Source organism: Lactuca virosa, chromosome 2 (genome assembly GCF_052849685.1).
Source record: "Lactuca virosa cultivar CGN04683 chromosome 2, Lactuca_virosa_CGN04683_v6, whole genome shotgun sequence".
NCBI classification, from domain to species: Eukaryota; Viridiplantae; Streptophyta; class Magnoliopsida; order Asterales; family Asteraceae; genus Lactuca; species Lactuca virosa.
In genome coordinates this window covers 134,239,188-134,249,433 of record NC_136427.1, presented here as the reverse complement: position 1 = coordinate 134,249,433, position 10,246 = coordinate 134,239,188, and positions in this window count along the sequence as shown.

Genomic DNA, 10,246 nt, shown 5'->3' with positions numbered 1-10,246 from the left:
TCAATCTACTTTCATTGATCAAGTGCATTGCCTTATGCAGTCAAATGAGAACTCGTAGAACTCACATGCATAGTCAACTTCTACTGGAATAGGCACAGAAACAAGAATATGTAAACACGATAGGTTAGAAACCTCAAGTCGTGTGCTAGTGATTCACAATAGCTTTACTCTTAATTAGTTCTTGAAACCTTGTTCAGGATCTTTAAGACTCCCATTGACCTCTTGACATATAAGATTATCTTGTCAAGAGATATTTCTCGACAAACAAATATTCAAGAGTTAGTGCGGATTCTTATCAAGGCAAAACACAACACAAAATTGGTCTTAGTTGGTCTTTGTCTCATCCAAGACATCACAACTTACCAATTTCAAAATGTGCAAAAGTGAGAAACATTTCTACTCTACATTTTTATGATGTGTTACTTACTTAAGACATGTTACTCAATACACAATCTTGGAGTATGACTCTAAGACTTGACCTTTTGGAACGAAGTATGATTCACCTTTTGATTTAACCATTTCCATAATTCCTGATTCCTCTTCTTATCCATGCCAATGCACTAAGGTGTCCTAAGAGGATCAATTATGAATTGAAACTTTTGTTTTCTATAATTAATATTGCTAACTCGCAACACTTAAAGTAATAATTGTGCTCCCACTAGCATAATAATTACATTCTTATTAGCATAACACTTATGATCCTACTAGCTTTGACACATACCCCAGAAAACAGCTGTACTTCTAGAAATCAATACTTATTGACTTTCATTACCAAAGTTTAGATTTCTGGTACGAGATGCTTCAAAAATCCCATACACCTTTCATTAGAAAGCTCATATGTATGTCTAAAATATTTCAGAACTCACAGCAGTAAGTCCCGAATGTTCAAACTCATTGCCAAATCTCACAATTCGAACTATGAAGAGGGATGTTGTAATCATAATCGAATTTGAGAATTCAATTTTCATAATTGCTATCTCCTTAAAATCTTCCTAGTGAAAACGTTTCCTCACAATCATTATTTAATGAAGCGGAGAGAAACCTTGTCACTTAGATTTTATGGTGTATGTGTTCATATCCGTGTGAATTTGTCATAACCATAATCATAAGACAAGGTTGTGACAAATCCAAAATCATATGGACTGAACTTGCTCAATCTTTATTTCTTGCCACTTGGTATCACAAGGGCCTACCATGTCTTCCAAGTTGTTAAGCAGCTCACCTATACATATCAATGTACTTTCATTGATCAAGTGCATTGCCTTATGCAGTCAAATGAGAACTCGTAGAACTCACATGCATTGTCAACTTCTACTGGAATAGGCACAGAAACAAGAATATGTAAACACGATAGGTTAGAAACCTCAAGTCGTGTGCTAGTGATTCACAATAGCTTTACTCTTGATTAGTTCTTGAAACCTTGTTCAGGATCTTTAAGACTCCCATTGACCTCTTGACATATAAGATTATCTTGTCAAGAGATATGTATCGACAAACAAATATTCAAGAGTTAGTGCGGATTCTTATCAAGGCAAAACACAACACATAATTGGTATTAGTTGGTCTTTGTCTCATCCAAGACATCACAACTTACCAATTTCAAAATGTGCAAGAGTGAGAAACATTTCTACTCTACATTTTTATGATATGTTACTTACTTAAGACATGTCACTCAATACACAATCTTGGAGTATGACTCTAAGACTTGACCTTTTGGAACGAAGTATGATTCACCTTTTGATTTAACCATTTCCACAATTCCTGATTCCTCTTCTTATCCATGCCAATGCACTAAGGTGTCCTTAGAGGATCAATTATGAATTGAAACTTTTGTTTTCTATAATTAATATTGCTAACTGGCAACACTTAACGTAATAACTGTGCTCCCACTAGCATAATAATTACATTCTTATTAGCATAACACTTATGATCCCACTAGCTTTGAAGTGTACCCAGAAAATAGCTGGACTTCTAGAAATCAATACTTATTGACTTTCATTACCAAAGTTTAGATTTCTGGTACGAGATGCTTCAAAAATCCCATACACCTTTCATTAGAAAGCTCATATGTATGTCTAAAATATTTCAGAACTCACAGCAGTAAGTCTCGAATGTTCAAACTCATTGCTAAATCTCACAATTCGAACTATGAAGAGGGATGTTGTAATCATAATCGAATTTGAGAATTCAATTTTCATAATTGCTATCTCCTTAAAATCTTCCTAGTGAAAGCGTTTCCTCACAATCATTTTCATGAAGCGGAGAGAAACCTTGTCACTTAGATTTTATGGTGTATGTGTTCCTATCCGTGTGAATTTGTCATAACCACAATCATAAGACAAGGTTGTGACAAATCCATAATCATATGGACTGAACTTGCTCAATCTTTATTTCTTGCCACTTGGTATCACAAGGGCCTACCATGTCTTCCAAGTTGTTAACCAGTTCACCTATACATATCAATGTACTTTCATTGATCAAGTGCATTGCCTTATGCAGTCAAATGAGAACTCGTAGAACTCACATGCATTGTCAACTTCTACTGGAATAGGCACAGAAACAAGAATATGTAAACACGATAGGTTAGAAACCTCAAGTCGTGTGCTAGTGATTCACAATAGCTTTACTCTTGATTAGTTCTTGAAACCTTGTTCAGGATCTTTAAGACTCACATTGACCTCTTGACATATAAGATTATCTTGTCAAGAGATATTTCTCGACAAAAAAATATTCAAGAGTTAGTGAAGATTCTTATCAGGGCAAAACACAACACACAATTGGTCTTAGTTGGTCTTTGTCTCATCCAAGACATCACAACATACCAAATTCAAAATGTGCAAGAGTGAGAAACATTTCTACTCTACATTTTTATGATGTGTTACTTACTTAAGACATGTCACTCAATACACAATCTTGGAGTATGACTCTCTGACTTGACCTTTTGGAACGAAGTATGATTCACCTTTTGATTTAACCATTTCCACAATTCCTGATTCCTCTTCTTATCCATGCCAATGCACTAAGGTGTCCTTAGAGGATCAATTATGAATTGAAACTTTTGTTTTCTATAATTAATATTGCTAACTCGCAACACTTACCGTAATAATTGTGCTCCCACTAGCATAATAATTACATTCTTATTAGCATAACAATTATGATCCCACTAGCTTTGACATGTACCCAGAAAACAGCTGGACTTCTAGAAATCAATACTTATTGACTTTCATTACCAAAGTTTAGATTTCTGGTACGAGATGCTTCAAAAATCCCATACACCTTTCATTAGAAAGCTCATATGTATGTCTAAACTATTTCAGAACTCACAGCAGTAAGTCCCGAATGTTCAAACTCATTGCCAAATCTCACAATTCGAACTATGAAGAGGGATGTTGTAATCATAATCGAATTTGAGAATTCAATTTTCATAATTGCTATCTCCTTAAAATCTTCCTAGTGAAAGCGTTTCCTCACAATCATTTTCATGAAGCGGAGAGAAACCTTGTCACTTAGATTTTATGGTGTATGTGTTCCTATCCATGTAAATTTGTCATAACCATAATCATAAGACAAGGTTGTGACAAATCCAAAATCATATGGACTGAACTTTCTCAATCTTTATTTCTTGCCACTTGGTATCACAAGGGCCTACCATGTCTTCCAAGTTGTTAAGCAGCTCACCTATACATATCAATGTACTTTCATTGATCAAGTGCATTGTCTTATGCAGTCAACTGAGAACTCGTAGAACTCACATGCATAGTCAACTTCTACTGGAATAGGCACATAAACAAGAATATGTAAACACGATAGGTTACAAACCTCAAGCCGTGTGCTAGTGATTCACAATAGCTTTACTCTTGATTAGTTCTTGAAACCTTTTTCAGGATCTTTAAGACTCCTATTGACCTCTTGACATATAAGATTATGTTGTCAAGAGATATTTCTCGACAAACAAATATTCAAGAGTTAGTGTGGATTCTTATCAAGGCAAAACACAGCACACAATTGGTCTTAGTTGGTCTTTGTCTCATCCAAGACATCACAACTTACCAATTTCAAAATGTGCAAGAGTGAGAAACATTTCTACTCTACATTTTTATGATGTGTTGCTTACTTAAGACATGTCATTCAATACACAATCTTGGAGTATGACTCTAAGACTTGACCTTTTGGAACGAAGTATGATTCACCTTTTGATTTAACCATTTCCACAATTCTTGATTCCTTTTCTTATCCATGCCAATGCACTAAGGTGTCCTTAGAGGATCAATTATGAATTGAAACTTTTGTTTTCTATAATTAATATTGCTAACTCGCAACACTTAAAGTAATAATTGTGCTCCCACTAGCATAATAATTACATTCTTATTAGCACAACACTTATGATCCCACTAGCTTTGAAGTGTACCCAGAAAACAGCTGGACTTCTAGAAATCAATACTTATTGACTTTCATTACCAAAGTTTAGATTTCTGGTACGAGATGCTTCAAAAATCCCATACACCTTTCATTAGAAAGCTCATATGTATGTCTAAACTATTTCAGAACTCACAGCAGTAAGTCCCGAATGTTCAAACTAATTGCCAAATCTCACAATTCGAACTATGAAGAGGGATGTTGTAATCATAATCGAATTTGAGAATTCAATTTTCATAATTGCTATCTCCTTAAAATCTTCCTAGTGAAAGCGTTTCCTCACAATCATTTTCATGAAGCGGAGAGAAACCTTGTCACTTTGATTTTTTGGTATATGTGTTCCTATCCATGTGAATTTGTCATAACCATAATCATAAGACAAGGTTATGACAAATCCAAAATCATATGGACTGAACTTTCTCAATCTTTATTTCTTGCCACTTGGTATCACAAGGGCCTACCATGTCTTCCAAGTTGTTAAGCAGCTCACCTATACATATGAATGTACTTTCATTGATCAAGTGCATTGCCTTATGTAGTCAAATGAGAACTCGTAGAACTCACATGCATAGTCAACTTCTACTGGAATAGGCACAGAAACAAGAATATGTTAACACGATAGGTTAGAAACCTCAAGTCGTGTGCTAGTGATTCACAATAGCTTTACTCTTGATTAGTTCTTGAAACCTTTTTCAGGATCTTTAAGACTCCTATTGACCTCTTGATATATAAGATTATGTTGTCGAGAGGTATTTCTCGACAAACAAATATTCAAGAGTTAGTGCGGATTCTTATCAAGGCAAAACACAACACACAATTGGTCTTAGTTGGTCTTTGTCTCATCCAAGACATCACAACTTACCAATTTCAAAATGTGCAAGAGTGAGAAACATTTCTACTCCACATTTTTATGATATGTTGCTTACTTAAGACGTGTCATTCAATACACAATCTTGGAGTATGACTCTAAGACTTGACCTTTTGGAACAAAGTATGATTCACCTTTTGATTTAACCATTTCAACAGTTCATGATTCCTTTTCTTATCCATGCCAATGCACTAAGGTGTCCTTAGAGGGTCAATTATGAATTGAAACTTTTGTTTTCTATAATTAATATTGCTAACTCGCAACACTTAACGTAATAATTGTGCTCCCACTAGCATAATAATTACATTATTATTAGCATAACACTTATGTTCCCACTAGCTTTGACACGTACCCAGAAAACAGCTGGACTTCTAGAAATCAATACTTATTGACTTTCATTACCAAAGTTTAGATTTATGGTACGAGATGCTTCAAAAATCCCATACACCTTTCATTAAAAAGCTCATATGTGTGTCTAAACTATTTCAGAACTCACAGCAGTAAGTCCCGAATGTTCAAACTAATTGCCAAATCTCACAATTCGAACTATGAAGAGGGATGTTGTAATCATAATCGAATTTGAGAATTCCATTTTCATAATTGCTATGTCCTTAAAATCTTCCTAGTGAAAGCGTTTCCTCACAATCATTTTCATGAAGCGGAGAGAAACCTTGTCACTTAGATTTTATGGTGTATGTGTTCCTATCCATGTGAATTTGTCATAACCATAACCATAAGACAAGGTTGTGACAAATCCAAAATCATATGGGCTGAACTTGCTCAATCTTTATTTCTTGCCACTTGGTAGCATAAGGGCCTACCATGTCTTCCAAGTTATTAAGCAGCTCACCTACACATATGAATGTACTTTCATTGATCAAGTGCATTGCCTTGTGCAGTCAAATGAGAACTCGTAGAACTCACATGCATAGTCAACTTCTACTGGAATAGGCACAGAAACAAGAATATGTTAACATGATAGGTTAGAAACCTCAAGTCGTGTGCTAGTGATTTACAATAGCTTTACTCTTGATTAGTTCTTGAAACCTCTTTCAACATCTTTAAGACTCCCATTGACCTCTTGACATATAAGATTATCTTGTCAAGAGATATTTCTCGACAGAAAAGTATTCAATAGTTAGTGCGGATTCTTATCAAGACAAAACACAACACACAATTGGTCTTAGTTGGTCATTGTCTTATCCAAGACATCACAACTTACCAATTTCAAAATGTGCAAGAGTGAGAAACATTTCTACTCTACATTTTTATGATGTGTTACTTACTTAAGACATGTCACTCAATACACAATCTTGGAGTATGACTCTAAGACTTGACCTTTTGGAACGAAGTATGATTCACCTTTTGATTTAACCATTTCCACAATTCCTGATTCCTCTTCTTATCCATGCCAATGCACTAAGGTGTCCTTAGAGGATCAATTATGAATTGAAACTTTTGTTTTCTATAATTAATATTGCTAACCCGCAACACTTAACGTAATAATTGTGCTCCAACTAGCATAATAATTACATTCTTATTAGCATACCACTTATGTTTCCACTAGCTTTGACATGTACCCAGAAAACAGCTGGACTTCTAGAAATCAGTACTTATTGACTTTCATTACCAAAGTTTAGATTTCTGGTACGAGATGCTTCAAAAATCCCATACACCTTTCATTAGAAAGCTCATATGTGTGTCTAAACTATTTCAGAACTCACAGCAGTAAGTCCCGAATGTTCAAACTAATTGCCAAATCTCACAATTCGAACTATGAAGAGGGATGTTGTAATCATAATCGAATTTGAGAATTCAATTTTTATAATTGCTATCTCCTTAAAATCTTCCTAGTGAAAGCGTTTCCTCACAATCATTTTCATGAAGCGGAGAGAAACCTTGTCACTTAGATTTTATGGTGTATGTGTTCCTATCCATGTGAATTTGTCATAACCATAATTATAAGATAAGGCTGTGACAAATCCAAAATCATATGGGCTGAACTTGCTCAATCTTTATTTCTTGCCACTTGGTAGCACAAGGGCCTACCATGTCTTCCAAGTTGTTAAGCAAGTCACCTATACATATGAATGTACTTTCATTGATCAAGTGCATTGCCTTGTACAGTCAAATGAGAACTCGTAGAACTCACATGCATAGTCAACTTCTACTGGAATAGGCACAGAAACAAGAATATGTTAACATGATAGGTTAGAAACCTCAAGCCGTGTGCTAGTGATTCACAATATCTTTACTCTTGATTAGTTCTTGAAACCTTTTTCAAGATCTTTAAGACTCCCATTGACCTCTTGACATATAAGATTATCTTGTCAAGAGATATTTCTCGACAAACAAATATTCAAGAGTTAGTGCGGATTCTTATCAAGGCAAAACACAACACACAATTGGTCTTAGTTGGTCTTTGTCTCATCCAAGACATCACAACTTACCAATTTCAAAATGTGCAAGAGTGAGAAACATTTCTACTCTACATTTTTATGATGTGTTACTTACTTAAGACATGTCACTCAATACACAATCTTGGAGTATGACTCTAAGACTTGACCTTTTGGAACGAAGTATGATTCACCTTTTGATTTAACCATTTCCATAATTCCTGATTCCTCTTCTTATCCATGTCAATGCACTAAGGTGTCCTTAGAGGATCAATTATGAATTGAAACTTTTGTTTTCTATAACTAATATTGCTAACTCGCAACACTTAACGTAATAATTGTGCTCCCACTAGCATAATAATTACATTCTTATTAGCATAACACTTACGATCCCCACTAGCTTTGAAGTGTACCCAGAAAATAGCTGGACTTCTAGAAATCAATACTTATTGACTTTTATTACCAAAGTTTAGATTTCTGGTACGAGATGATTCAAAAATCCCATACACCTTTCATTAGAAAGCTCATATGTGTGTCTAAACTATTTCAGAACTCACAGCAGTAAGTCCCGAATGTTCAAACTAATTTCCAAATCTCACAATTCGAACTATGAAGAGGGATGTTGTAATCATAATCGAATTTGAGAATTCAATTTTCATAATTGCTATCTCCTTAAAATCTTCCTAGTGAAAGCGTTTCCTCACAATCATTTTCATGAAGCGGAGATAAACCTTGTCACTTAGATTTTATGGTGTATGTGTTCCTATCCATGTGAATTTGTCACAACCATAACCATAAGACACGGTTGTGACAAATCCAAAATCATATGGGCTGAACTTGCTCAATCTTTATTTCTTGCTACTTGGTAGCACAAGGGCCTACCATGTCTTCCAAGTTGATAAGCAGCTCACCTATACATATGAATGTACTTTCATTGATCAAGTGCATTGCCTTATGCAGTCAAATGAGAACTCGTAGAACTCACATGCATAGTCAACTTCTACTGGAATAGGCACAAAAACAAGAATATGTTAACACGATAGGTTAGAAACCTCAAGTCGTGTGCTAGTGATTCACAATAGCTTTACTCTTGATTAGTTCTTGAAACCTTTTTCAGGATCTTTAAGACTCCTATTGACCTCTTGACATATAAGATTATGTTGTCAAGAGATATTTCTCGACAAACAAATATTCAAGAGTTAGTGCGGATTCTTATCAAGGCAAAACACAACACACAATTGGTCTTAGTTGGTCTTTGTCTCATCCAAGACATCACAACTTACCAATTTCAAAATGTGCAAGAGTGAGAAACATTTCTACTCTACATTTTTATGATGTGTTGCTTACTTAAGACATGTCATTCAATACACAATCTTGGAGTATGATTCTAAGACTTGACCTTTTGGAACGAAGTATGATTCACCTTTTGATTTAACCATTTCCACAATTCTTGATTCCTTTTCTTATCCATGCCAATTCACTAAGGTGTCCTTAGAGGATCAATTATGAATTGAAACTTTTGTTTTCTATAATTAATATTGCTAACTCGCAACCCTTAAAGTAATAATTGTGCTCCCACTAGCATAATAATTACATTCTTATTAGCACAACACTTATGATCCCACTAGCTTTGAAGTGTACCCAGAAAACAGCTGGACTTCTAGAAATCAATACTTATTGACTTTCATTACCAAAGTTTAGATTTCTGGTACGAGATGCTTCAAAAATCCCATACACCTTTCATTAGAAAGCTCATATGTATGTCTAAACTATTTCAGAACTCACAGCAGTAAGTCCCGAATGTTCAAACTAATTGCCAAATCTCACAATTCGAACTATAAAGAGGGATGTTGTAATCATAATCGAATTTGAGAATTCAATTTTCATAATTGCTATCTCCTTAAAATCTTCCTAGTGAAAGCGTTTCCTCACAATCATTTTTATGAAGCGGAGAGAAACCTTGTCACTTAGATTTTATGGTATATGTGTTCCTATCCATGTGAATTTGTCATAACCATAACCATAAGACAAGGTTGTGACAAATCCAAAATCATATGGGCTGAACTTGCTCAATCTTTATTTCTTGCCACTTGGTAGCACAAGGGCCTACCATGTCTTCCAAGTTGTTAAGCAGCTCACCTATACATATGAATGTACTTTCATTGATCAAGTGCATTGCCTTATGTAGTCAAATGAGAACTCGTAGAACTCACATGCATAGTCAACTTCTACTGGAATAGGCACAGAAACAAGAATATGTTAACACGATAGGTTAGAAACCTCAAGTCGTGTGCTAGTGATTCACAATAGCTTTACTCTTGATTAGTTCTTGAAACCTTTTTCAGGATCTTTAAGACTCCTATTGACCTCTTGATATATAAGATTATGTTGTCAAGAGGTATTTCTCGACAAACAAATATTCAAGAGTTAGTGCGGATTCTTATCAAGGCAAAACACAACACACAATTGGTCTTAGTTGGTCTTTGTCTCATCCAAGACATCACAACTTACCAATTTCAAAATGTGCAAGAGTGAGAAACATTTCTACTCTACATTTTTATGATAT